A 25622-nucleotide genomic window follows, 5' to 3' on the forward strand; every position below is an offset into this window, starting at 1 on the left:
GAGGGGGTTGGAGAGAAAGTAGCATAGACCTATTTTCCTGCTTGACCTGCTGTGCTTTTCCAGCACCACTCTAATCTAGACTCTGGTTTCCAGCATCTGCAGGCCTTGTTTTTACCCATGCAGAAGCATTGCCCTGTCTTCCAATACACCCAACCTTACAAACCTGTCAGGGAAGAGACAGGAAGAACCAGTCCAGATTTCTTTCTTCCTCCTCGATTTATCTCATTGAGTAGTGGAGCAAACCCGATGGGTTGAATGGCTTACTTCTGCTCCTATCCCCCATGACCTATCTGCACAGAAGCCTTGTTACAGTGCAGAGCATCGCTACAACTTATTCTCAGACTGAAACACTAAATTAACATTTAAACAGCATGTGGTCAGAGCCATGAGCAACATGAGAAACTGACTGAATCATTTCATAGTGAATCCCGCCTCCAACAGAGGGCAGACAATGTCTGTGTAACATTAGAGAATACAGGACACCCAGAAACTTAGGATAACAAAAGAGATGGGTAGGGAAAGGAGGGGAAACATGGGGAGACGGGGGTGTCATGGGGAGAAGGGGGCGGGACACAGGAGAGTGGAGGCAAGACAATAAATGGGGGACGCAAAGGTGAGTAGTAGCAACATAGGTGAATGATGATAGGGAGTATGAGGCAAATACCAGTGAGGGAACAGGGTAAACTAGGATGGAGAACATGAAGAGGAGCTATAGGGCAAATGTGAGACACGGAGAAATTAGGATAAGTGCAGAGGATGATAGGGTAACAGGGAGAGAATGGAAGGAGGAAAGTGGGGAAAGAGGGTTGGAACACTGGGAGAGTGGGGAGACACAGGGAGAGTGAAGTGAGGAGTGGAAAAGGAAACTGTTGGGAATATAAGAATGTACACAATGTATTGAACATGGGTAGAAGATTTGAGACTTCTACCACCAAAACCTCTGATAAGATTCAAACAGAAGCCTTTTTACTTTAAAATTATTCAATCTTGATTCCCAGCAAGTGAGAAGGCTCCAGTCCATATCTTCATTTTATTTTGAGTCTCAAATTTGGAGTTCCTGCACATTCAGAGCTGACTGTCCCACCCCCCTTTCACTCCCAGCTCTCCGTGTAAACAAAAACGGAGCTGTTCCCACACAACATATTTACATGTTCAACCTCCAGCCTTCCCACACTGGCAGTCACACAAGGCTCTGGCAATGTCCCAGAAAGCATAAAATATCCAAACAAATGCTAAATAACAGACTGTACACCCGCCCTTCATTCGCTCAATATGGTGAAAGAAGGCAACAGAGATTTGAAAAACTGGAATGGGGTCTGGGAAGTGATCCCTCCACTAAACTTCACGTAAACACAAAGCTGACATCATGCACCTCATGGCAACATTTCATGTGAAAATGTACAAATTAAATTTGATCAAACTGGAACTGCATAAATCCAAAGCACACTCCCAGAATCAGAGGTTCTGTCTATTTGTATGTGAAACTAATGTTAAATTAAAACAGCCCATTGCAAATGAAAGTGACCAAGTTACATTTTATGCCTTGCTCTCCAAATCCAATAACAACATGCCTTATATATAGAACTTGAACATAGTTAAATATTCCAGGGTACTTCACAACACAATAGAATCCTAGAATCCCTATAGCGTGGAAACAGGCCCTTCAGCCCAACAAGTCCACACCGACCCTCCAAAGAGTAACCCACCCAGACTCATTCTCCTACCTTATTTCTATACATTTACCCCTGATTAATGCATCTACAAATCCCTGAACACGATGGGCAATTTAGTATGGCCAATTTACCTAACCTGCATGTCTTTGGATTATGGGAGGAAGCCAGAGCATGTGGAGGAAATACACGCAGATACAGGGAGAACGTGCAAATTCCACACAGACAGTCGCCCGAGGCTGGAACTGGACAAGGCTCCCTGGTGTTGTGAGGCAACAGTGCTAACCACTGAGCGACCGTGCCATCCTGGTATATAGCAAACAAGATTTAACAATATATCAATCTGTATACGTTAAGGTGCACAATGTGGGCTGCATGTAAAACTCTTGTGTCTGAATCAAATGATAGTGACTTTAAATCCCACTCCAGACAATTGAACACCTTGAATGAAGCTTACAGAAATGTCAGAGCATTAGTGTCATAGAGTCATAGAGATGTACAGCATGGAAACAGACCCTTCGGTCCAACCCGTCCATGCCGACCAGATATCCCAACCCAATCCAATCCCACCTGCCAGCACCTGGCCCATATCCCTCCAAACCCTTCCTATTCATATACCCACCCAAATGCCTCTTAAATGTTGCAATTGTACCAGCCTCCATCACATCCTCTGGCAGCTCACTCCATACACGTACCACCCTCTGCGTGAAAAAGTTGCCCCTTAGGTCTCTCTTATATCTTTCCCCTCTCACCCTAAACCTATGCCCTCTAGTTCTGGACTCCCGAACCCCAGGGAAAAGACTTTGTCTACTTATCCTATCCATGCCCGTCATAATTTTGTAAACCTCTATAAGGTCACCCCTCAGCCTCCAACGGTCCAGGAAAAACAGCCCCAACCTGTTCAGCGTCTCCCTATAGCTCAGATCCTCCAACCCTGGCAACATCTTTGTAAATCTTTTCTGAATCCTTTCAAGTTCCACAACATCTTTCCGATAGGAAGGCGACCAGAATTGCATGCAATATTCCAACAGTGGCCTAACCAATGTCCTGCACAGCCGCAACATGACCTCCCAACTCCTGTACTCAATACTGTGACCAATAAAGGAAAGCATACCAAACACCTTCTTCACTATCCTATCTACCTGCAACTCCACTTTCAAGGAGCTATGAACCTGCACTCCAAGGTCTCTTTGTTCAGCAACACTCCCTAGGACCTTACCATTAAGTGTCTAAGTCCTGCAAAGATTTACTTTCCCAAAATGCAACACCTTGCATTTATCTGAATTAAACTCCATCTGCCACCTCTCAGCCCATTGGTCCATCTGGTCCATATCCTGTTGTAATCTGAGGTAACCCTCTTCACTGTCCACTTACACCTCCAATTTTGGTGTCATCTGCAAACTTACTAACTGTACCTCTTATGCTCACATCCAAATCATTTATGTAAATGACAAAAAGTCGAGGGAGATTGCTGGAGAGTTAGTAGTCAGGAACCACTGCATTGAACGAGTGCATACTAGAGGGGCAGCAATGAGGGAGAGCTGCACTGTTAAACTTGTCTTCACGAGTTTTGAGAAGATTTGTAGCTCAGGTTGAGGTTCTGGATGGAGGTTTGCTCGCTGAGCTGGGAAGTTCACTTTCAGACGTTTTGTCACCATACTAGGTAACATCTTCAATGAGCCTCTGGATGAAGCACTGCTGATGTTTCCTGCTTTCTACTTATATGTTTGGGTTTCTTTGGATTGGTGATATCATTTCCTATTCTTTTCTTCAGGAGGTGGTATATGAGGTCCAAATCAATGTGTTTGTTGATAGAGTTCTGGTTGGAATGCCATGCTTCTAGGAATTCTCGTGCGTGTCTCTGTTTGGCCTGTCCTAAGATGGATGTGTTGGCCCAGTCGAAGTGGTGTCCTTCCTTAACTGTATGTAGGGATGCTAGTGAGAGAGGGTCATGTCTCTAGCTGATGTTCATGTATCCTGGTGGCTAGTTTTCTGCCTGTTTGTCCAATGTAGTGTTTGGCACAGTTCTTGCACAGTATTTTGTAAATGACATTAGTTTGCTTGTTGTCTGTATAGGGTCTTTCAAGTTCATTAGCTGCTATTTTAGTGTGTTGGTGGGTTTGTGGGCTACAATGATGTCTAGGGGTCTGAGTAGCCTGGCAGTCACTTCCGAGATGTCTTTGATGTAGGGGAGAGTGGCTACGGTTTCTGGACATGTTTTGTTTTACTGTTGAGAAATCGGTGGACTGTGTTGATGGGGTATTTGTTCTTTTTGAATGCACCCTGTATAGGTGATTTTTCTCTGCTCTGCGTAATTCCTCTGTGCTGCAGTGTGTGTGGTGGCTCATTGAAATAATGTTCTGATGCAACTTCCTTTGTGGATATTGGGATGATTGCTTCTATAGTTCAATCTTTGGTCCATATGTGTTGTTTGCCTGTAGACGTTGGCTTGAGGTTCTCCATTGGCTGTTCGCTCTACTGTGACATCTCGGAATGGTGGTTTATTGTTGTTTTCTCCTCTTTAATGAATTATATGCCTGTAAGGGTCTTAGCAGAGACTCGAACAAACAGCTCTGCCAACCATCCAACCCCAACTTTGAGTCTGCTATGTGGATGACACCTTTGTCATTACTAAACGAAACAAATTAGAGGAAACCTTCAAGACCATCAATATTACCCTTACTGGCATAAAATCTTGTAACATCTGTGTAGAACAATGGTGAGACTTGATGTAGTGTATTCTGTGCAGTTTTTAATCTTCATATTTAAAGACCAAATCGTTTCACTGGTAACATTCAGAGAGAATGTTGCAAGTGGTGTGCCACAGGGTTTGGTTCTGGGGTATCAATGTTTTATAATTTACATTTCACAGAAACAGGCCCTTTGGTCCAACTCGTCCATGCTGACCAGATATTCTAAACCAACCTAGACCCACTTTCTTGCATTTGGCCCATATCCCACTAAACCCTTCCTCATCATGTACACATCTAATTGCCTTCGAAATGTTGTGATTGCACCAGTCACCACCACTTCTTCTGGCAGCTCATTCCATATTTGCATGAAAAAGTTGCCCCTTAGGTCCCTTTTAAATCTATCCCCTCTCACTTTAAACCAGTGCCCACTAGTTTTGGATTCCCCTACCCTAGGAAAAGACCTTGGCTATTCACCCTGTCCATGTGGCTTATCATTTTATAAACCTACATAAGATCACCACTCAGCCTCCGACCCTCCAGAGAAAATAACCCAACCTATTCAGCCTCTCCCTGTAGCTCAAACCCTCCAACTCTGGTAATATCCTTGTAAACGTTTTTTGAACCTTTCAAGTTTCACACCTTTCCTAAAGCAGGGAGACCAGAATTGATCACAGTATTCCAAAAATGACCTAACCAATTTCTGTGCAGCCACAACATGACCTCCGAACACCTATACGCAATGCACTGACCAATAAAAGCAAACATACCTTCTTGACTACCCTACCTACCTTAGACTTAACTTTCAAGGAGCTTGTACCTCAAGGTCTCTTGATTCAGCAACACTCCCCAGGACCTTACCGGTAAGGTATCTAAGTCCTGCCCTGATTTGCCTTTCCAAAATGCAGCACCTCACATTTATCTAAACTAAACTCCATCTGCCACTCCTCATCCCATTTAATCAAGGTCCCATTGTACTCTGAGATAAACTTCTTCACTATCCACTACTCCATTTTTGGTGTCATCTACAAACTTACTAACCATACCTCCTATATTCACATTCAAATCATTTATATGAATGACAAAAGGCAGTGGGCCCAGCACCAATCCTCATACCACACCGCTGGTCACAGGCCTCCTGTCCAAAAAATAACCTTCCACCACCATCCTCGGTCTCGTACCTTCCAGCCAACTTGGATTGCTGCAATTCAAGGTAGCTCACAATCACCTTCTCAATAGAAATAAAGGATGTGCATTAAATGTTTGCTTTGTTAACCTTGCCCACATTCCAAGAAAGAATAAAAATGGAAGCTCAAGTATAAAAAGGAACAAAATACTTGTGATGGGCAACATTATACAGACAAATGTGGCATCGTCCAATTTTGGATTTAAACAGAATATAGCAGGGCAATTTCTAAACAGTGAAAATTTGGAAAATGTGACAACCAAAGGAATTTGGAAGTTTAGATAAATGAAACATTAAAATCTCATGATCAGGTACGGTACTTGGAAGAGATAAGCTCAGTGGAGAATTAAAGAAGCTGGAAGGATGGCAATAGGGTGGAAAATAGTCACATAGCAAGGAATGGTGAAGAATAAAGGAGAAGAAACAACAGAAAGAGAGGACGGGTGCAAAAGAGAGGGAGGGAGGGTGCGAAGGCACAGAAGAGGGTGCGGGCATGCGAGCACGTAAAAGAGGGCGGGTGCGAGAGGGAGAGGGGGCGGGTGAGTGAGGGAGGGCGCGAAAGAGAGGGCTGGCAAGCGGGTGTGAAAGAGCAGGAGGGTGATTGGGAGGGTAGGCGGGCAGGAAAGAGCGGGGGAGCGCAAAAATTTGGGATGCGGGCAGGCGCAAAAATGTGGGCAGGCGGGGGGGTTGGGTACGAACAGCGGGAGGTCGAGCGGGCGTGAAAGAGCAGAAGGGTGGTCGGAAGGGCGAGAAATAACCGGTAGGCGGGTGTGAAACAGCAGGCGGGCGGCCATCGGGCACAAAAGAGAAGGCATGCACGAGCGAAAGATTGGGCAGGTGGGTGAGCGTGAGCAAAAGATTGGGTGGGCAAGTGCTAAAGTTAGGGCAGGCAGGTGAGCGTGAAAGAGGTGGCCGGCTGAAGGCAGGCAGGCTGGCACAAAAGAGAGGGCAGGAGAGCGAGTAGGCACGAATGAGAGGGCCTGCGTGCACGAAAGATACCTCGCTAGCAGGCACCAAAAAGAGAATGCGCAAATTATAAAGTGGGTGTGTGCTAGAGCACGAAAAAGAGAGTGAGCGAGAGAGAATGAAAGAGAGAAAACTGCGAGCAAACGAGAGATAGTCCTGTAACTGCAATGATTAAGGTCTAGCTCCAGTCTGTGAGGCCTTCCTGGCTCTAAAATAAATATTGGTCCTGGCTGCCAGCCACATTCTGTAGGACTGGACTGAAAATTAGTTTGCACAGAGACTGCGGGACATCAGTCAAAACAAGTGAGATTTACAGATGGCCAACCAGCGGAACTGAGAGGGTAATGGTGAACCACAGAGACAACAAAGTCGCTTGACATGTGGTCCTTGTTTCATACTTACCTTTTTTACACTGAAGAGTAAACTAACTTCAGTGTGTAGTATGTTTGAAGTATGAGGCAATATTACGAGAAAGGTAGAAACGTTGATGGGGAGGGTGGCAGCAATAGGAGGGTGGGGATTCAGAGATGTATACGGTTAGGAAAAGGTCAGAGAGGAGGCAAAGTCAGGGAAGGGCAGCAGAGTTGCAGAAGAGGGAGCAAAGTGCCTGTTGATATTCATTACAGTGTGATACTACTAGGCCACACTGCCTTTCACAGTCAAACAGTCAACACCACTCCTCACCTGACTCATCTCTAGAAAGGCAACATAGACAACAAGCTATCCTTATATCGGGAGGGAGAGAACCCCAGAAGAAAAGCTAAGGGACCAAAATTGAGAGTTGAAGATATACTGGGCCTGGCAGGATATTAACATGTTGTGAGGGGTCTGGGACCAAGAGCTAGGAGTGGAGATCTTTTCTGAAACATGGCAGAACATATGAGAGGATGCTCAAAAGATTTCAATCTGTAATAGGACATGCACTACGTAGTTAAAAGTTCTGCACAGTGTTCATCTGGTGCTGCATCGTCTAGTGAAGTTTAAACAAGGGGCATCTTCAGTGTGTCCTAAATATAAAATAAGTGTAGGTATTCTTACCCATTGCTTCTGGACATGCCACAGGCTCAGTGTTTATTGGAGCGGTGTGGCGGGAGAGATAGGGAGGGTATTGAGGATTGAAGTTAAAGTAGACCCAATATCACTCCTCTTAGGTCTACCGAATTTACCATCTTTAGACGGGCATGGGAAGAAACTATTTACTATTCTTACATACTGCGCACGGAAGAATATTCTGATGAATTGGGTATCTGAGAACCCGCCGGGCTTGCTGGGATGGCGGAAACTAATTATGGAGCACATTCCCTTGGATTCTTTTTACAAACATGGTGCAACAACACAAAACAGACCATTTTTATAAAACATGGTAGTCCTACTTGAGTTATTTGGATATAGATTTGCCAGCTATCTTAACTAGGGCATTTGTTTAACCAGGATGGTTAGGTTTGTTGAGCCCTGGGGGGGGGTCTCCTGAGTCAATACGGGTATATATACAATGCTCCTGTTCCTTTGTTTGGGAGCTTTGCGCTGAGCATAACTGTTCTGTATTCTGTGTACGTTTTTGTTTTTTTTTTGCTTTTTCTTTTTTTTGATCTATTAGTTATTTACTTATTTACTGGAGTTTCTTTGCACAGTGTTATAGCTTGTTTTGTATTATAGGGTAGGTTAGTAGTTAGTAGATGGTAGTTGTATTGTACTTTGTGTTTTATTATAGTGATATTTGTTATTGATTGTATTTTTCAATAATTTTATATGTTTGCAAAGGTAAAAAAAAATTTGCTAATAAATATATTTTAAAAAAAAGATGTACTGGGGCTGAAGAACACCAGATGTGATCACAGAGATTTGACTGTTTCACTTCTCTCACATTCCAACACAATGCTTCATGCCTTGTCCCCAGATGAAATTGCCGAACTGAAGAACAAAGATTTGGAAAATGAGGTGAATCACTAAAAGATCATTGGTCTGAAGTATTAACTCTGGCTCTCTCCATAGATGCTGCCTGACCTGCTGCAATTTCTCTGGCTCGTTTGCTGGAAATCTGAAAAATGAACATTCAATGTTTTGTTTTTGTGGCAATCTGTTCTTGGCAGATTGTCAGTTTGACAGAATAAACCTCTGATTTCCACTCTCCACACAACTGCAAGTGCTTCAGTAAGAAACAGAAAATAAACAGTAAACTCTCAAACTGAACACAAAATGCAACTCAACCTCACCCACGAGACACAAAAGCAATTGGCAAGTGTCAGTTGCCTAATTCGGGCAAGAGTCTTGCTCAAATTATGCATGAACCCAAAACAACTCTTATTCTCAAAATATGTGGGCGTAAACTTGGCAAGGTTTTAGGAAATTTTAAGACATGAGATTGCCCTGTCAGAGTTCAAGCAAGGAACATTGCACATCCTCAATCCCAGTACAACAGCCAGTAAATTCAAACCATAGACACACGACATTCATAGATTCATCCCAGCCCAGGAGTCTCTGTGACATACCAGTTGCAGTGCTGAACCTAAGAATTCACAAAGTCAGTAGGGACACAGATATAGAACAAGATAATTTAACCATGGGATCCTGAAGTCAACAAAATAAAGGAAGGTTAGTGGGGTGCATGCTCTCAGTACGCAAGTTTTGGAAGTCTATTCCTGTATATCAAAAGCATAGAGCTACTGAGACAGGGTTTTCCCAAGTGAATGCAATCAGTGGCTCTTGTGCCTACCATCTACCTCTCCATCAAATTGTAAAGGGCTTTGCCTTATACAGGCAAGAATAATCAGCATACCCAGAGCGTCTAAGCTCATCTGCCACCAGGTATGGCTCCTGTAGCCAGTGAACACCAAGTGCCTTTCTCTGAACTAGAATATGTGGGTGACACAAAGCCTACAAACAACTAAACCCCTTCCCCATCCACAATGATCAACTTGGGACTCCAGCCTCATGTCCAGAACAAAAGGTTATTTTTTTACCCTAACATGATCCTTCATTATCAGGTGCAATGGGCATCAGCTCAAGCAACCTCTGATCTGGACTGTAGGTTGTCCAGCATCATTAGAGACAACACAAATTAGAGCTACATAGCATCTTTAATGAAGCAAAATGCCCCAATGGCTTAACAATAGCAGTTATCAAAAGAAAGTCTGAACCAAACTACGTTTGAACATCTTATGATAGGTGACCAAAACCTTGGTCAGAGATAATGTTTAAAATGTATCTTAAATAAGAATAGCAAAGCAAAGAGGTTTAGAGAAGGGTTTTCAGAGCCCAGGGAAGGCACAGCTGCCAATGGTGAGCTGATCAAAATCAGGCTTAGACAGAGGACAGAATTGGAGGTGTGCAGAGAACTTGAGGTGGTGGATGGAGGTAGAGGTGGGATTGGTCCCAAGATAGCTGCAGGAAAAGTACTTGCTTTCTCACAAGAAAGGCCTTTCCAAGTAATTATCTGTTGAAAGCCAAGATCAGTTCCCACTTATCCAATTGCTGGAAGACAAATCCTCATTCTCATGAAGGGAGTCTGGTGCCTTTCAAGGACCCAGATGCAATTTTGTTGAAAGGAGGGTTCGCCTTGTAAGATGGTCTAACTATTAAGCAGCAAGATCAGTTTGATGGTGTGCACCATGAACATTGAGCAAAACAGACTGAGCAAGCTGAAGGACCAAATCCTGATTCCATACCAGCAATTTTAAAAATTCTGATCTAAACTCATTTCTTGACAACATTGTTATGCAATAATACATTTGGACTGTACTTTTGGACTATAGCAGAACCTTCTGAAATGCTGTTTTGATGATCAGTGCCAGTAAGAAGCCACTTATAATTAACAATGAAAGAAGCTGCACTTTGTTACAAGCAAGGGAATTTTAATTTGCACTTTTAGTACAAATCAATACCAGGGACTATACTTTTAGGAGACTCTCAGATGTCACAGCCCCAGTCAATTTTCCCTAAATTACAGGATTACTCGACTATAGTAGTATATTGTTATTACGGAGCTCCACCCTGCAGTTTCTGTGACCTGATTCCATGCCACTAATTTTTACATTATACCAGGAGGTTGCATAATGTGATTATGGTCTGTGCCACACAAATTCCAAGGGTAAACAAGCTGACTGGGGTTGGTACCTCTAGTTCAAATATCAAAAATTCTAGGACTGGATTTATGGATTTCTTCACAGTAAAGTACTATATAAAAAAAGTCAGAAGAGAGACAGAGCTTTTTGAACACATGGAGTTTTAACTTGCACTTTGACAGAGAACATTTTTACTGCCTGTTGAGTTACCCTCCGATGGTCCAGTGGTTTGAAGCATAGCACAGAGTCAAGCTAAGCCACAAAAATTAGAAGGTCCACATTCAGTTAAGAATTTGTTATTTTCAGTCCAGGGATAGACAGAGGGAATCCATAGACAATGAGTTTCAATGCTAATTCCAATGCAGTGCAATTGTGGATACCAGGCCAACCAACTGACCCAGCTCGATTGTGATGGTTCTCATTCCATGGGTTGACAGGCTACCAACAATGCAGCATACAATTCAGAGTTAGAGATCAATAGGGTAATCATGAGTTAGAAGTTATTGGGGAACTGTATAGTACAATCTTAAGTTGAGACAATTAGTATCAACATTTTGAGATAGCAACTGGAGACGTGGTGGTGGAGGTTTGTTTTTCAGATTGGAGACCTGTGACCAGCAGTGTGCCACAAGGATCGGTGCTGGGTCCATTGCTTTTCATCATTTATATAAATAATTTGGATGTGAACATGTTTACTAAGTTTTTAGGTGACACCAAAATTGGAGGTGTAGTGGATAGCGAAGAAGGTTACCTTAGAGTACAACGGGATCTTGATCAGATGGGCCAATGGATTGAGGACTGGGAAATGGAGTTTAATTTAGATAAATGTGAGGTGCAGCATTTTTAAAGGCCAAATAAGGGCAGGACTTAGACATTGAAATAATAAGGTCCTGGGGAGTGCTACTGAACAAAAAGACCTTGGAGGGCAGGTTCATAGTTCCTTGAAAGTGGAGTTGCAGGTAGATAGGATAGTGAAGGGGGGGTTTGGTTTGCTTGCCTTTATTGGTCAGTGCATTGAATTCAGGAGTTGAGAAGTCATGTTGCAGCTGTACAGAACATTGGTTAGGCCACTTTTGGGACACTGCATTAAATTCTGGTCTCCCTCCTATAGGAAAGATGTTGTGAAATTTGAAAATGGTTCAGAAAAAATTTACTAAGATGCTCCCAGGGTTGGATAGTTTCAGTGGAAGAGGCTGAGTAGCCTGGGGCTAGTTTCTCTGGAGATTCAGAAGCTGAGCAATGACCTTCTAGCGGTTCATAAAATCTACAGAGGGGCATGAATTGTTAAGTGTTAATAGTCAAGGTCTTCTCCCCGGGGTAGGAGAATCCAAAATCAGAGGGCATAGGTTTGAGGTGAGAGGGGAAAGATTTAAAAGTGACGTAAGGGGCAACATTTTCACACACAAGGTGCATTTCTGGAATGAGCTGCTTGAGGAAGTGGTGGAGGCTGGCACAATGACAACATTTAAAAGGCATCTAAATGGGTATATGAATAGGAAGGGTTTAGAGGACTATGGGCCAAATGTTGTCAAGTGAGACTAGATTAATTTAGGATATCTGGTCAGCATGGACAGGTTAGAATGAAGGATCTGTTTTCGTGCTGTACAGCTCTATGACTCTGACATGAAGAGATCTTCACGGGTTGCCTGCAATTTCTCTCACAGACAAACACACCCTCTCAAAGGCTAATAGTCCATCAGACTCTCGCACAGACACACGCTCTCGAATTCTCTCATCTCCCTCTCTCTCTCAGCAAGTTTTGAGAAGATTTGAAACCAGACGATCCAACACACCACACTTCTATGGATTACCCAAAATTCACAAACTAGAAGCCCCCCTTCAGACCCATAGTTTCACTACCTGGAACACCAATGTACAGATTAGTCAAGGAGCTACACCAAAGACTAAAACACTTAGTAGAAGATTCACACTACTCCACCCAAGAATTCCTGAGCATCAAAGACACCAAGATAGAAGAGGATGAAATAATGGTCTCCTTTGATGTAACAGTCCTTTTCACATCCATCAACATCAACCTGGCCACGGAAACACTGACTACACTATAGGAAGAACCAAAGACACATACACCAAACACCACCAAATTCATCAGCAAGGACAACAATGTCAACGCTAGTGGACCTATGCCTTACCAATCACTTCACTTTCAACAACAAAACCTACAGACAAACCAGTGGAACATCTATGGGATCTCAGGTATCAGGGTTCTTAGCAGAGGCAATAATGCACAGACTCAAACAAACAGCTCTGCCAACCATCCCACCCAAACTTTGGGTCTGCTACGTGATGACACCTTTTGACATCACTAAACAAAACAAATTAGAGGAAACCTTCAAGACCATCAATATATCCTTACTGGCATAAAATTCACTGAAAGAGGAGAAAAACAACAACAAACTACCATTCCGACATGGAGGAATTCCTACATTCCTACGTAGAGCGAACAGCCAATGGGAAACTTCAAACCAGCGTCTACAGGAAAACAACACAGACACACCAAATACTCAACTACTGAAGCAATCATCCCAACACCCACAAACGAAGCTGCATTAGAACTTTATTTCAAAGAGCCACCACACACTGCAGCACAGAGGAATTACGAAGAGCAGAGGAAAATCACCTATACTCTGTATTCAAAAAGAACAAATACCCAATCAACACAGTCCGCCAATTTCTCAGCAACAAACCCAAGTAAGCAGACAAAACGTGTCCAGAACCCGAGCCACTCTCCGCTACAAAGACACCTCGGAAATAACTGCCAGACTACTCAGACCCCTTGGCATCATGGTAGCCCACAAACCCACCAACATACTAAAACAGCAGCTAATAAACTTGAAAGATCACATACAAACAAGCAAAACAAACATAATTTACAAAATACCTTGCAAGGACTACATTGAATAAACAGGCAGAAAACTAGCCAACAGAATACATGAAAAGAACTAACCACAAAAAGACATGATCCACTATCACTAGCATCATTACATACAGATGAGGAAGGACACCACTTCAACTGGGCCAACACATCCATCCTATGGCAAGCCAAACAGACATGCATGAAAATTCCTAAAAGCATGGCATTCCAACTGGAACTCTATCAACAAACACATTGACTTGGATCCCATTTACCACCCTCTGAGGAAAAGAACAGGAAATGACATCTCCACAGGAACTGACATCACCAGCACAAGGAAACCTATGCTGAAACGTTTGAAAATGAACTTTTCAGCTCAGTGAGCAAACTTACTTACATACACACACTCTGCCCCTCTCACACTCATGCACATAAGTCTATGGGGTGAATTTGCATTTGCAGATACATTCTATTTTGTTCAAAAAGCACACAATCTCTAGGCAGTCAGTCCTCATGATATTTTATAAATTCCTACTTTGGAAATAGAACCAGTCAGACTCAGGTTTGGGATACAGACAGACTCTAACCTCACAATTTAATGCATTGTCCGAGCTGAGATGTCACTATTTTGTTCTTTAAAACCTTAAGTTATCTCGGGACTGTGACTTGAAAGAAGTTCTGGGCTTTACATATTAATCACTCAAAACCTGATCCCCATTCTAAGTGATTAAAACCTTAACAGCAACCTTGGTTTGCTCAATACTTTTCATCAATTGTATGGCACTCTGCTCTTTTACTACAATATCTGTGTCCCACTAGCTACCTGATGGAGGAGCAGTGGTTCAAGTGCATGTAATTCCAAATAAACCTGTTAGATTATAACCTGGTGTTGTGTGATTTTTAACTTTGTTCACCCCAATCCAACATTGGCACCTCCACATCAAGATTCAACTATAATTTAGATTTAGAGGGAGTGTTTACAAAGTCCTTGTACAAATTTGCATTTGAATTACTTTGGATTTACATTAGAGAAACCAACTGGGTACAGCATAATTAGAGAATCAAAGTCTGTTTATTGTTATTGGGCATTCACTTTTTCGTTTGATTTCAAAGGCTGAGACGGATTGAAAATTCCAAATACAGAAAAAGGGAATTCTGTGATTAGCAGAATAGAAAACTATAACAATGTTGACATTAAAAAAACTTGATGACTGTTGCTGTCAAACACTAGTTTGCTTCAACCTTATGCTCATTAAAATGCCTTTACCATGGTAAAATGTTTTAAGGTACTTCATGTGACCATTATCAAACAAATTTAATATCAAGCCATGTAAGTTAATAGGAGGCCAGGTGGCTTAAAGCTTAGTCAAAGAATTACGCTTTAAGCATCGTCTTAAGTTAGAAAAGTGAGATAGAGAAGTCTAAGGTGATAATTCCAAAGCCCAGAGCCTAGGCAAATGGAGGCACAGCCAGCAATGGTGGGGCAACTCAAAAGGAGCAGAGATATCTCAGAAGATTGTGGGAAATTACACAGAAAGGGAGGGGTTAAGGCCATGGAGTGATTTGGTGCAGTGGGGATACTAAGATACCCTCATGTTGCCTGTCAGTGAGCAAGGTACAGTCAGCAAAACATGAATATCAACCAACAGCATTGGTGTGGATCAATAGGGTTACTTATGAAGTAGTGGATTTGTTCGCTGAGCTAGTGTACTTTTGTCGCCTCGCTAGGTACACTACATGACCAGACAACAGCAACCATACCATACATCAAAGACAGATCAGAGATAACCACCCGACTACTCAGACCCCTGGGAATCTTAGTGGCCCACAAACCAGTAATCACATTCCACCAGACCTTCAGAAAGGTTAAAGACCCAACAGCCAAATCCAATCTTTTTGACTATCAGCTTGTCACTGTCTGACATTACCAGTACACTCTCGTTTCCAACCACACAGACAACAAAGGATACAACTTCAACTGGAATGATGTAACCATCCTAGCACAGGCAAAACAGAGACACGCCAGAGAGTTCCTTGAAGCCTGGCACTTCAACTAGAACTCAATCAATAGACACACTGAACTGGACCCTGTGTACAAACCACTCAGATACAGAACCGCAATTACCAACAAACAGAGACCTATAAATATCAGGCAGCATAGAGCACCAACACCTTATCAAAGGTGCATTGATGATGTCACCCAGCAAGGCAACACGTTTGCAGAAAAACACACCAGCTTGGGCAAATAAATCCACTATTTCATCCACAACCTGACCTACAAATCTTCTCAAGGGTTACTTCTGTCAAACTACTGATTTCCCCCACCACAGTAACAATATGAAAGTGAAGCTTGAAGGAGAGAAAAGTTTTACTGCTCATTAATATTGAGTCACTGGACAAACACTCAAGATACAAGTGTGATACATGGTTAACTTATCAGATGTTACTTCATTCAAAGGTTAAAAAAAACAGGTTACAGATACCAGCTATCCCTCTGATGTTCAGCACAATCCCTCCCATCCACCAAACTCCCATATCTCCTGGCAGTGTCCAGAATTTCACTCTTCACTAACCACTCTTCACGTGGTAATGAAAGTATTCAACTCTATGCAGGGATCACAAACAAACTCCAATTTTTCCCTCAGAAGCTGTCATATCCACTTTTCTGTTCCAAGCGTGAGGCATGAGACAAATCACACACGCCTGGTTGACGGTAAACCTCAGAGCTCATGCTCTTAGCCAGCCCCCTTAAGCTGTTGGTGTTGACCCCTGCATGAGATGGTGATTTGAGCAAGACCAAACAGTTTCCTCCAGGAACTGTCCTCTGGTGGGGTTTGGGAAACAGCTGTCTCTCTCTGAGCAAACCTTAGAAGGAAGCATTGAATCAATTCTGTGTCCATCTCCTGGGTCCTATTACTAAAGCACACAAAAACATTCCCACCACACTCAATTCTGGCCTCTCACAGGTTACACGACCCCCTCAAGGATCCCCACTGTGTGTTGGACAGCTGGGAATGAGCTGCACTCCCTGCACAGGACAGTACTCAGGAAAAGTACTTTCTCACAGAACTTACTCACTGTCTGGCCTGTGACAGCTTGTGAGAACTGGGCCACCAGGACCACTGGGGTGAATAATTGAATTGGCCCAGCCTTTAAGTTATGTAAAGCAAACATGACTTTGTAAACTGAGAGTATTCACTGAGGTGAGTACTTTCAAACTCAAAATGTGTTCACACATTGAGCTATTCCGTGACAGAGGATAATCCCAGCTGCTCTGGGCTGTAATCAAGCTTCCCAATTCACCTTTTGGGTGAGTAATTTGACTTTTCTCACCAGGTACGAAGTAGTCAACCTTAGATCAATGATGGGTAGCAGTGAGTCAACTACCATGACATCAGATTCCTCTTGCCAAATGGGGTACCTGGCAGGAACATTAGGGCATTAGAAGATAACCCAATCACCTCTGAGTCAGAAGGCTGAGGGGCTCAAGTTCCAGTCCAGAACCTTCATATAATCCAGGTGAACACAAGCAGCACAGTACTGAGGGAGTGCTGCACCGTCAGAGTGGCAGTACTGATGCAGCTTCCTCACTATCAGAAGTTAGATGAGATAGATACAAACCTTTTATATCCCTGTGGGCACTAAAGATCCCACTTAGCTAGAGACAAAATAACTGCAGATACTGGAATGCAAGGTATACTAGCAGGGAGCTGGAGGAACACACTAAGCCAGGCAGTACCAGGAAATGGAGAAGTCTATGTTTCAGGTGTAACTCTTCTTCAGACCTAAAGAAGGGTTACACCCGAAACATTAAAGGTCCCATAGCTGCCACCTAAAAGGGCAGGAGAGTTGTCACCATGTCTCAGCTAATATTTATCCATCAAACACCATTAAAAACTATTATCTAGTCATTATCACTTGCTGTTTGTGAGGTTTGTATATCTCACTTGTAACACTACAACAATGACTGGACTTGAAAAGATGCATCATTGACTGTGAAGTGTTTTGGGAAATCCTAAGGGTGGAAAAGAAGCTTTAAGTAACCCTGCAAGTAACGACTTTCATCTCAGAGTTTGCTGATCAAATGTAATGTGGGCGCGTGTTTCAAATGAGAAAGACTGACTCCCTCAATAGTACAGTTTGAACCACACACAAAAAAAAATCACTGTCACATACTGCACTGGGAAAGCTGTTAGTCAGAGCTGTATCGACTCCCTGATGTGTCAGGCTATGTTAACAGGAGACCCAGTTCACAGATTCACTCACAAATCACTCTCAACAACACACTTCTCTAAAAGGAGGGAACTGCATCTCTTTAACTTCAATCATTGGCAAATACACTAAAAAGGAGTCAGAAATTCAAACAGCCAGACAGAATTAGAACATTTATAAAAGCAGGAGGGTTCAGAAGAGTTGAAGTAGTGTATTGGCTAAATTCCAAACACGATTGAATAATGAGGGGGAGTTTGGCAACATAACAAGAACTATTAGATCAGCATTTCATAAGGACAGACAGACTCCTGCTTAGGTTTGCATTATGTGCATATTAAAGCAATGACAGGATAAATTAGCACTGGAACTAGGGATTGGTACCATTTATGTTCTTATACATTTACTGTACATGGACAAAGTCTATATACTGCAATATGTGCAAAGTTTTGCTTTCTATTTGTAAAGAGCAGTGTCAATAAAAAAAAGTGACATCTATATAATTCACCCATCTCGAAGGAAATTGTCACTTGTGTAACTGTGCTGTCTTTCTGTACTAAAGTGGTGAATGAAAGTTCACTATACTTGCATGTGATAGAGAAGCTGGTATATTTATGGCACTGTACATCATGCTACATGTTCTGAACTTCAATTAGCAATTATTTAGAAACTGTAATGCAGACAAACAATACACATGGAATGAAACACGTGTCATGACACTATCTATACAGAACATCATAGCGTCATTAGCTATTAATGAATATGTGCTTGGTATCTTATATGGTAGAGACAGAACAGAGCTTCCATATGGACAACAATAGCATCTTATGGACATATATGTAATCAAAATTGGCCTACGCACAAAGGTTAATCTGATATGTGTGCCATGCTATGGACAGATAAGGCTATTGATTTGAAGTCTCAGAGAAATATCCACACTCTATAAAGCTCAACTTAGTGAAGAAACTGGTGCAAAATTACCAAAACTACCATTAGACACAAGCAATGGACTCACAATCACATTATAATGCCTTCTTTCATTCATTGAACCTGCACTAAACCTAGGGACTAAATAAAGAATCATTCGTCCAGTGCAATCACCACTGCTATAGATAACTGTTACAGACAAACAGCCTGTCATTAGAGGGTGAGATGAACGGATATAAAAGGGTTATAGTATCATTTTGTTTTATGTTCGTGCCCATGACCATAAGCCACTCTGGAGCTACAAACTTGGTACTATCCTAAATTCCAAATATTATACAGAAGTCTGTTTTTTGTGTAATATTTCTTGTTCCAGCCCATTCACACTTCATTCATAAAACATTGATATTATAACACAAACAGGCCATTCAGCCATCCAACTCATGCTGGCATTAGTCCTCCTCATAACCAAAAGAAATCCTAATCACAACCACCATAACAGTTCAATTCAATTTAACCATCTCTAAAACAAAGTATTTAATCGTGACAGTTTCTTTCTGAATTGCTAACCCCCAAAGTGAATTCTTCGTAATGTTTTTGTAAAATGATTTTCCTATCCTTTTCTAAGTCTCTTGCATTCAATCTTATATATATGGTCTCTTGAGTACTATAATCAAACTGTATCTCTCCTGTTAACTGATATCTCACAATACTCAACACAATTTGCAACTCCTCAGATACTGAGGCAGTCCATGTAGCAATGCAGCAAGATCAGAACAATATTCAGACTTGTGCTGACAACTGACCAGTAACAATCATGCCACACAAGTGCCAGGCAATGAACATCTGCAACAAGAGAGAATCAAATCATCACTAAGTGGCATTCAGTGGCATTAACATCAATGAATCCTGGGGTTCACCACTAATCAGAAACTGAACTGGACTAGCCGTATAAATATTATGGCTAAAAAAGGTCAAGAATTAGGAATTCTATAGCATGTACCTCATCTCCTGACTTCCCAAAGTCTATCAACCATATAAAGGTGCAACACTTCCCACTTTCTTCGGTCCATGCAACTTTAACACAATCAAGAAGCTTGACACCAAGGACAAAGCAGTGTACTTCATCAGCATATCCACAAACAAGCACTCCTTCCATCACCAACTGTTATGGGTGCACCTGCACCAAATGGACTTCAGCAGTTCAAGGGGGCATCGCACTATCATCTTCTCAAGAGCAACTGGAGATGGGTAATAAATACTGGCCCAGCCAGTAAAGCCCACGTTCCACAAATGAAAATTTTTTTCATTGCTTTAAACATTGCTCTATAAGCTGCTCTAACAATAACCCTCTTTGTAATACTAACCTCTCTCTACATGTGTTCTGGAGCCAATTCACTTGGTTCAGAACTTAAAATACCTTTATCTGTAATGACCAATGTAAAAGAGTTTTTTACTTTCTCTGCTATTTTATCATCCTCCCTAATATTTTCACTCTTGCCAACAATCAGCCTTGTTGCCAGTTCCACTATCATAATTGAACCACTCATTGACGGGCCTGCACAAAGGCAGTAAACTGACTGTGAACCTACAAGTCACACAGCAAGTCTCTCAAGGATCGTGACTGCTGCAATCATCAGCTAAACCTGCATTGAAACGACAAACAGGAGCTAGCGATTGCCTGAAAGGATCAGAGTCTATCAGTAAAAATCCAGCATCACTTAAAGCAGTAGCATATTATTCTCAGTTGGGGAGTGTAATAGGACCTCTCCTGGAAGTTGGCCCTTCCTCTTGTGTGTCTAAATGAGCAGCTGAACTGGAAGGGCAACTTTTTCAGCAGCATTGACCAGATCGGTGTGCCTTATTACAAAACCTAACAATGGTTTCCTTTGAGTTCTTCACATAAATGGTGAACACACAGGATGGCCACAGTGGACTCAAATGTATTTCTTCTGAGACACTTCTGACTTGGAAAGGGTTAAATCCTCTGAAAAGGCACCAGTGTGGAGTGAATCACTGCAAATTAAATACAAGAACAGGGTGAGTCAATTCCCATCTCAAACTTGTTCTGCCATTCAAGTAGATGACAACTGAGCTGTTATACCTTTGTCCCATATCCCTCATACTCTTGCACAACAAAAACACTGTTGATCTCAGTTTCAAAATCTCCAATTATCACTGAAAATCACCAACTTTTTATAATGAGTGGGTTCTAGATTTCAGCACTTACTGTGTGAAAATTATACTTCTTCATTTCACTCCTGTGTAGCCTGGATCAGATTTTAAAATTACATTGTTACAGTAGAGGAAATAGTTTTCTCCATCTTTTGAACCTCTTAGTCATTTTAAAATACTACAACTGCATCACCCTGCAACCTTATAAAGAAGTTACACCCACTGGCAGCTACCCAACAATTAGCCAGGTATGTCCTGTATACAAAACGCAGGACAAATCCAGCCAAATGCAGGCTACACTTAGCCATCAGTAAAGTGATTGGAACGTTATCAGTGCTATAAAACAACATCTGCTCAGCAATAACCTGCTCAATGATGCCCTGTGTGGGCTCTGTTCAGGCCATTCACCTCCTAACCTTATTACAACCTTGATTCAAACATGGACAAAGGAGCTGGACTCCAGGGATGAGGCAACAGCGGCAGCCCTGGACTTAAGGCCACACTGGACTGAGTGCAGTATCGAGGTGCCCTGACTTAACTGTAGTCAATAGGAATTGAGAGGAAAACACTCCACTGGTTGGAATTCACATCTGGCACATAGGAAGATGACTGTGGTTGTTGGAAATCAGTCATCTCAGCTCCAGGATATCTAAGCAGGAGTTCCTCAAGGTGATGACCTGGGTCTAACCATCTTCAGCTGCTCTATCAATGACCTTCACATGATAAGGTCAGAATTAGGATGTTTACGAATGACTGGACAATTTTCAGAACCATTTAGAATACCTCAGATATTCAGACACTTCCAAATGCAGCAAGACCTGGACAACATCTAGGCTTGGGCTGACATGTGGTATGTAATGTTCGTGCCATACAAATGCCAAGCAATAATCCTCTTCAATAAAAGAGGAATCTAACCATTGCCTCTTGACATTCAATGGCATAACCACTGCTGAATTCCACTCCACCCCACCCCCACAACTATCAACATCCAACATTGACCAGGAATTGAACTGAACTTCCATATAAATATAGTGGCTACAAAAGCAGATTAGAGGCTAGGAATACTTCAGTGAGTAACTCATTTCCTGACTCTCCAAAGTCCATTGTCTGCAAAGGTACAAGTTAAGAATGTGATAAAGTGCTCCCCACTTGCCTGGATGAGTGCAGATTCAACAACAATCCATCTTAAACAGGTATGCTGCTTTGGATAGTGTAGCAGGGGATGGCCAGGTTTCAAGTACTGTGACTGTTTCTATTGTAGTGAGGTGTATGTCAGGTTACAAGTGATGGACTGTAATGGGGACACTCTAGACTGGGGCACAAACAGATGTCTCTGCATCTGTCAGTGAGACATCAGGATGGTGTGCTGCCTCCACCAGGCTCAAGGGTGTCTCAGAGAGAGTGCAGAATATTCTTTTTTTTGGGGGGTGGTTGAAAGGGACCAGGAGGTCACAGTGCCCATCGTACCAACGACATAGGTAAGGAAAGAGAGGAGTTTCTGCAGAGAGAATATAGGAAATTGGGCAGGTTAGAGAGTAGTAATATCTGGTGCCCACAGGTTGATGAGAGTAGGAATAAGAGGATAGAGCAGATGAATGTGTGGCTGAGGAACTAGTGCAGGAGGCAAAGATTCACATTTTGGACTATTGGCATCTCTTCAGGGGTAGAGGTGACCTGTAGAAGAGGAACATGTTCCACCTGAATTGGAAGGAGACCGATACTTGTGGGGAGATTTGCTAGTGCTACTCGAGAGGCTTAAAACTAATAAAAGGGGGAGCGGGATGGGGCGAGGAACCAGAGCAACAGTGAGAAAAGACAAAAGGCTGAGGCTAGTACACTTAGATAAATGGAGCGCGTCTAATAGACAGACAGACAACAGTTTGGCAGAGAATGAGGCAAGACTGAAAAATTAAACGCATTTACTTCAATGCAGGAAGCCGAACAGGGAAGGCAGATGAACTTAGGTCATGGTACGGAACATGGGTCTGGCATATCATAGCTATTACAGAAACCTGGCTCAGGGATGGACAGGACTGGCAGCTTAATGTCCCAGGATATAGATGCTGCAGGAAAGTTAGAAGGGCGGAGATCAAGAGAGGAGGGGGTGTGGTATTTTGGTTAGGATTAACATTATGGCCGTACTGAGGAAGGATTTTCCTGGGAGACCATCCAGTGAAGCTATATGGATGGAACTAAGAAATAAGAATGGGATGATTACCTTATTGAGGTTGTATAATAGGCCCCCCAGTAGTCAGTGGAAAATTGAAAGCAAGTATGCAAGGAGATCTCCGATATCTCTAAGAATAACAGGGTTGTAATGGTAGGAGATTTTAACTTTCCTAACATAGACTGAGACTGTCAGACCCTGTTAAGGATTTGGATGGGGAGAAATTTGTTAAATGTTACAAGAAAACTTTCTTATTCAATACATGGATGTATCTACTAGAAACGGAATAATATTTGACTTGGGAAATAAGGTAGGGCAAGTGACTGAGGTGTCAGTGGAAGAGTATTTTGGGGTCAGTGATCATAATTCTATTAGTTTTAAAATAGTGATGGAAAAGGATAGAACTGATCAAAAGTTAAAATTTAAATTAGAATAAGGCCAATTTTGACAGTTTTAGACAGGGACTTTCAAAAGTTGATTAGGGGAGGCTATTCGCAGTTAACGGAATGGTTGGGAAGTGGGAGGCCTTTAAAAATGAGATAACAAGAGTTCAGGGACAGTGCGTTCCTGTTAGTGTGAAGGCTGGTAGGTGTAGGGAATGACTAGAGAAATTGAGCTTTTGGTCAAGAAAAAGAAGGCATATGTCAGGTATAGACAGCAGGGATCAATTGAATCCCCAGAGGAGTATAAAGCCAGTAGGAGTATACTTAAGAGGGAAATGAAGAGGGCAAAAGGGGACATAAAATATCTTTGGTAACTAGTGTTAAAGATTGTCTTTGCATTCTCCTTAAGATTCAAGAGTAACTAGGGAGAGAATAAGGCCCCTTAAAGATAAACATGGCCGTCTATGTGTGGAACCACTGGAAATAGGTGAGATACTAAACAAATATTTTGCATCAGTATTTACTGTGGAGAAAGACATGGAAGCAAGAGAACTTGGGGAAATAAGTAGTGTTGTCTTGGAAAGAGCTCAGGTTACAGGTGGTGATGCTGGAGTTCTTAAAACGCATAAAGGGAAATAACTCCTTGGGACCCAATCAGGTGTTTCCCAGAAATCTGTGGGAAGCTAGGGAAAAGATTGCTGGGCCCCTTGCTAAGATATTTATATCAACAGCAACCATGGGTGAGCTGCTGGAAGAGTGGAGGTAGGCTAATGTGGTGCCATTAGTTAAGAAAGGCTGTAAGGAAAAGCCAAGGAACTATAAACTGGTGAGCCTTATGTCAGTGGTGGGTAAATTGTCGGAAGGGATTCTGAGAGACAGGATTTGTGTGTATTTGGAAAAGGAAGGACTGGTTAGGAATAGTCAGCATGGCTTCGTGTTTGGGAAATCATGTCTCACTAACTTAAGTTTGTTGAAGAGGTGACAAAGAAAATTGAAGAAGGCAGAGCAGTGAATGCTGTCTACATGGATTTTAGCAAAGTGTTTGACAAAGTTCCACATAGTAGATTGGTTAGTCAAGTTAGATCACATGGAATCCTGGGGTAGCTAGCCAATTGGATACAAAATTGGCTTGAAGGTAGGAGAAAGAGGGTGGTGATGGAGGGTTGTTTTTCAAACTGAAAGCCTATAAGCAGCAGTGCACTACACAGATCAGTGCTGGCTCTACGGCTTTTCAGCATTTATATAAATGACTTGGATGTGAACAAAGGAGGTGTGGTTAGTAAGTTTACAGGTGACACTAAAATAGGAGGTGTAGTGGACAGCAAAGATTATCTCAGAATACAACAGGACTTTGATCAGATGAATTAGTGATTCGAGGAGTGCAGATGGAGTTTAATCTAGATAAGGCAAACCAGGACAGAACTTATACAGGTGACGGTAGGGTCATGGGAGTGTTGCCAAACAAGGAGACTGACGGATATAGGTGCATTGTTCCTTGAAAGTGGAGTCGCAGGTAGACAAGGTGGTAAAGATTGCATTTGGTATGCTAGCCTTCATTGGTCAGTTCAATAAGTATGGGAATTGGGATGTCATGTTGTGGCTGCACAGGATATTGATGAGGCCACTTTTAGAATACTGCATACAATTCTGGTTTCCCTTCTAAAGGAAAGATATTGTTAAAGATGTTGAGAGGATGCAGAAAAATTTGCAAGGATGTTGCTGGGACTGGAGGGTTTGAGCTATAGGGAGAGGCTGAATAGGCTGGTGACCTTATAGAGGTTTATAAAATCACGAGGGGCACGGATAGGGTGAACAATCAATGTCTTTTTCTTAGGATGAGAGAATCGAAAACTTGAGAGCTGGGGTTTAAGGCGAGGGGGTAAAGTTTAAGAAGGATCCGAGGGATAACTTTTGCATGCAGGGCATGGTGAGTGTATGGAACAAGCTGCCAGAAGAACTAATGGAGACAGATAGAATTACATTTAAAAGGCATCTGGATGGGTCCATGAATAGGAAGGGTTTTAAAGGGAGATGGGTCAAATACTGGCAAATGGAATTAAGTTAGATCGGGATGTCTGGTCGGCACATATGAGTTAGCCTGAAGGGTCTGTTTCCATACTGTATGACCATGACTCAAGAAGCTTCACACCATTCAGGACAACATTAACTCTGCTTTCACTCCAGAGATGCTGCCTGACCTGAGTTTCTGTAGCAAATTTCGTTGCTTTCATTTCAGATCTTCAGCATTAACTTCTCTTTGTTTTATTTCAGCCTGTTTGATTGTTTGTGGATGTGTGCCATTCAGCTACTCACTATCAA

The 25622-nt window shown here is 42.3% G+C and overlaps 1 protein-coding gene across 1 annotated transcript in view; it reads right to left on the bottom strand.

The window, feature by feature from the left end:
- The window catches only part of LOC132825415 (coronin-7-like), a 163409-nt gene that overhangs the window by 47831 nt on the left and 89956 nt on the right, over positions 1-25622 (bottom strand). The gene's annotated exons all lie outside the window — the stretch shown is intronic.

This window comes from Hemiscyllium ocellatum, chromosome 20, assembly GCF_020745735.1.
Source record: "Hemiscyllium ocellatum isolate sHemOce1 chromosome 20, sHemOce1.pat.X.cur, whole genome shotgun sequence".
NCBI classification, from domain to species: domain Eukaryota; kingdom Metazoa; phylum Chordata; class Chondrichthyes; order Orectolobiformes; family Hemiscylliidae; genus Hemiscyllium; species Hemiscyllium ocellatum.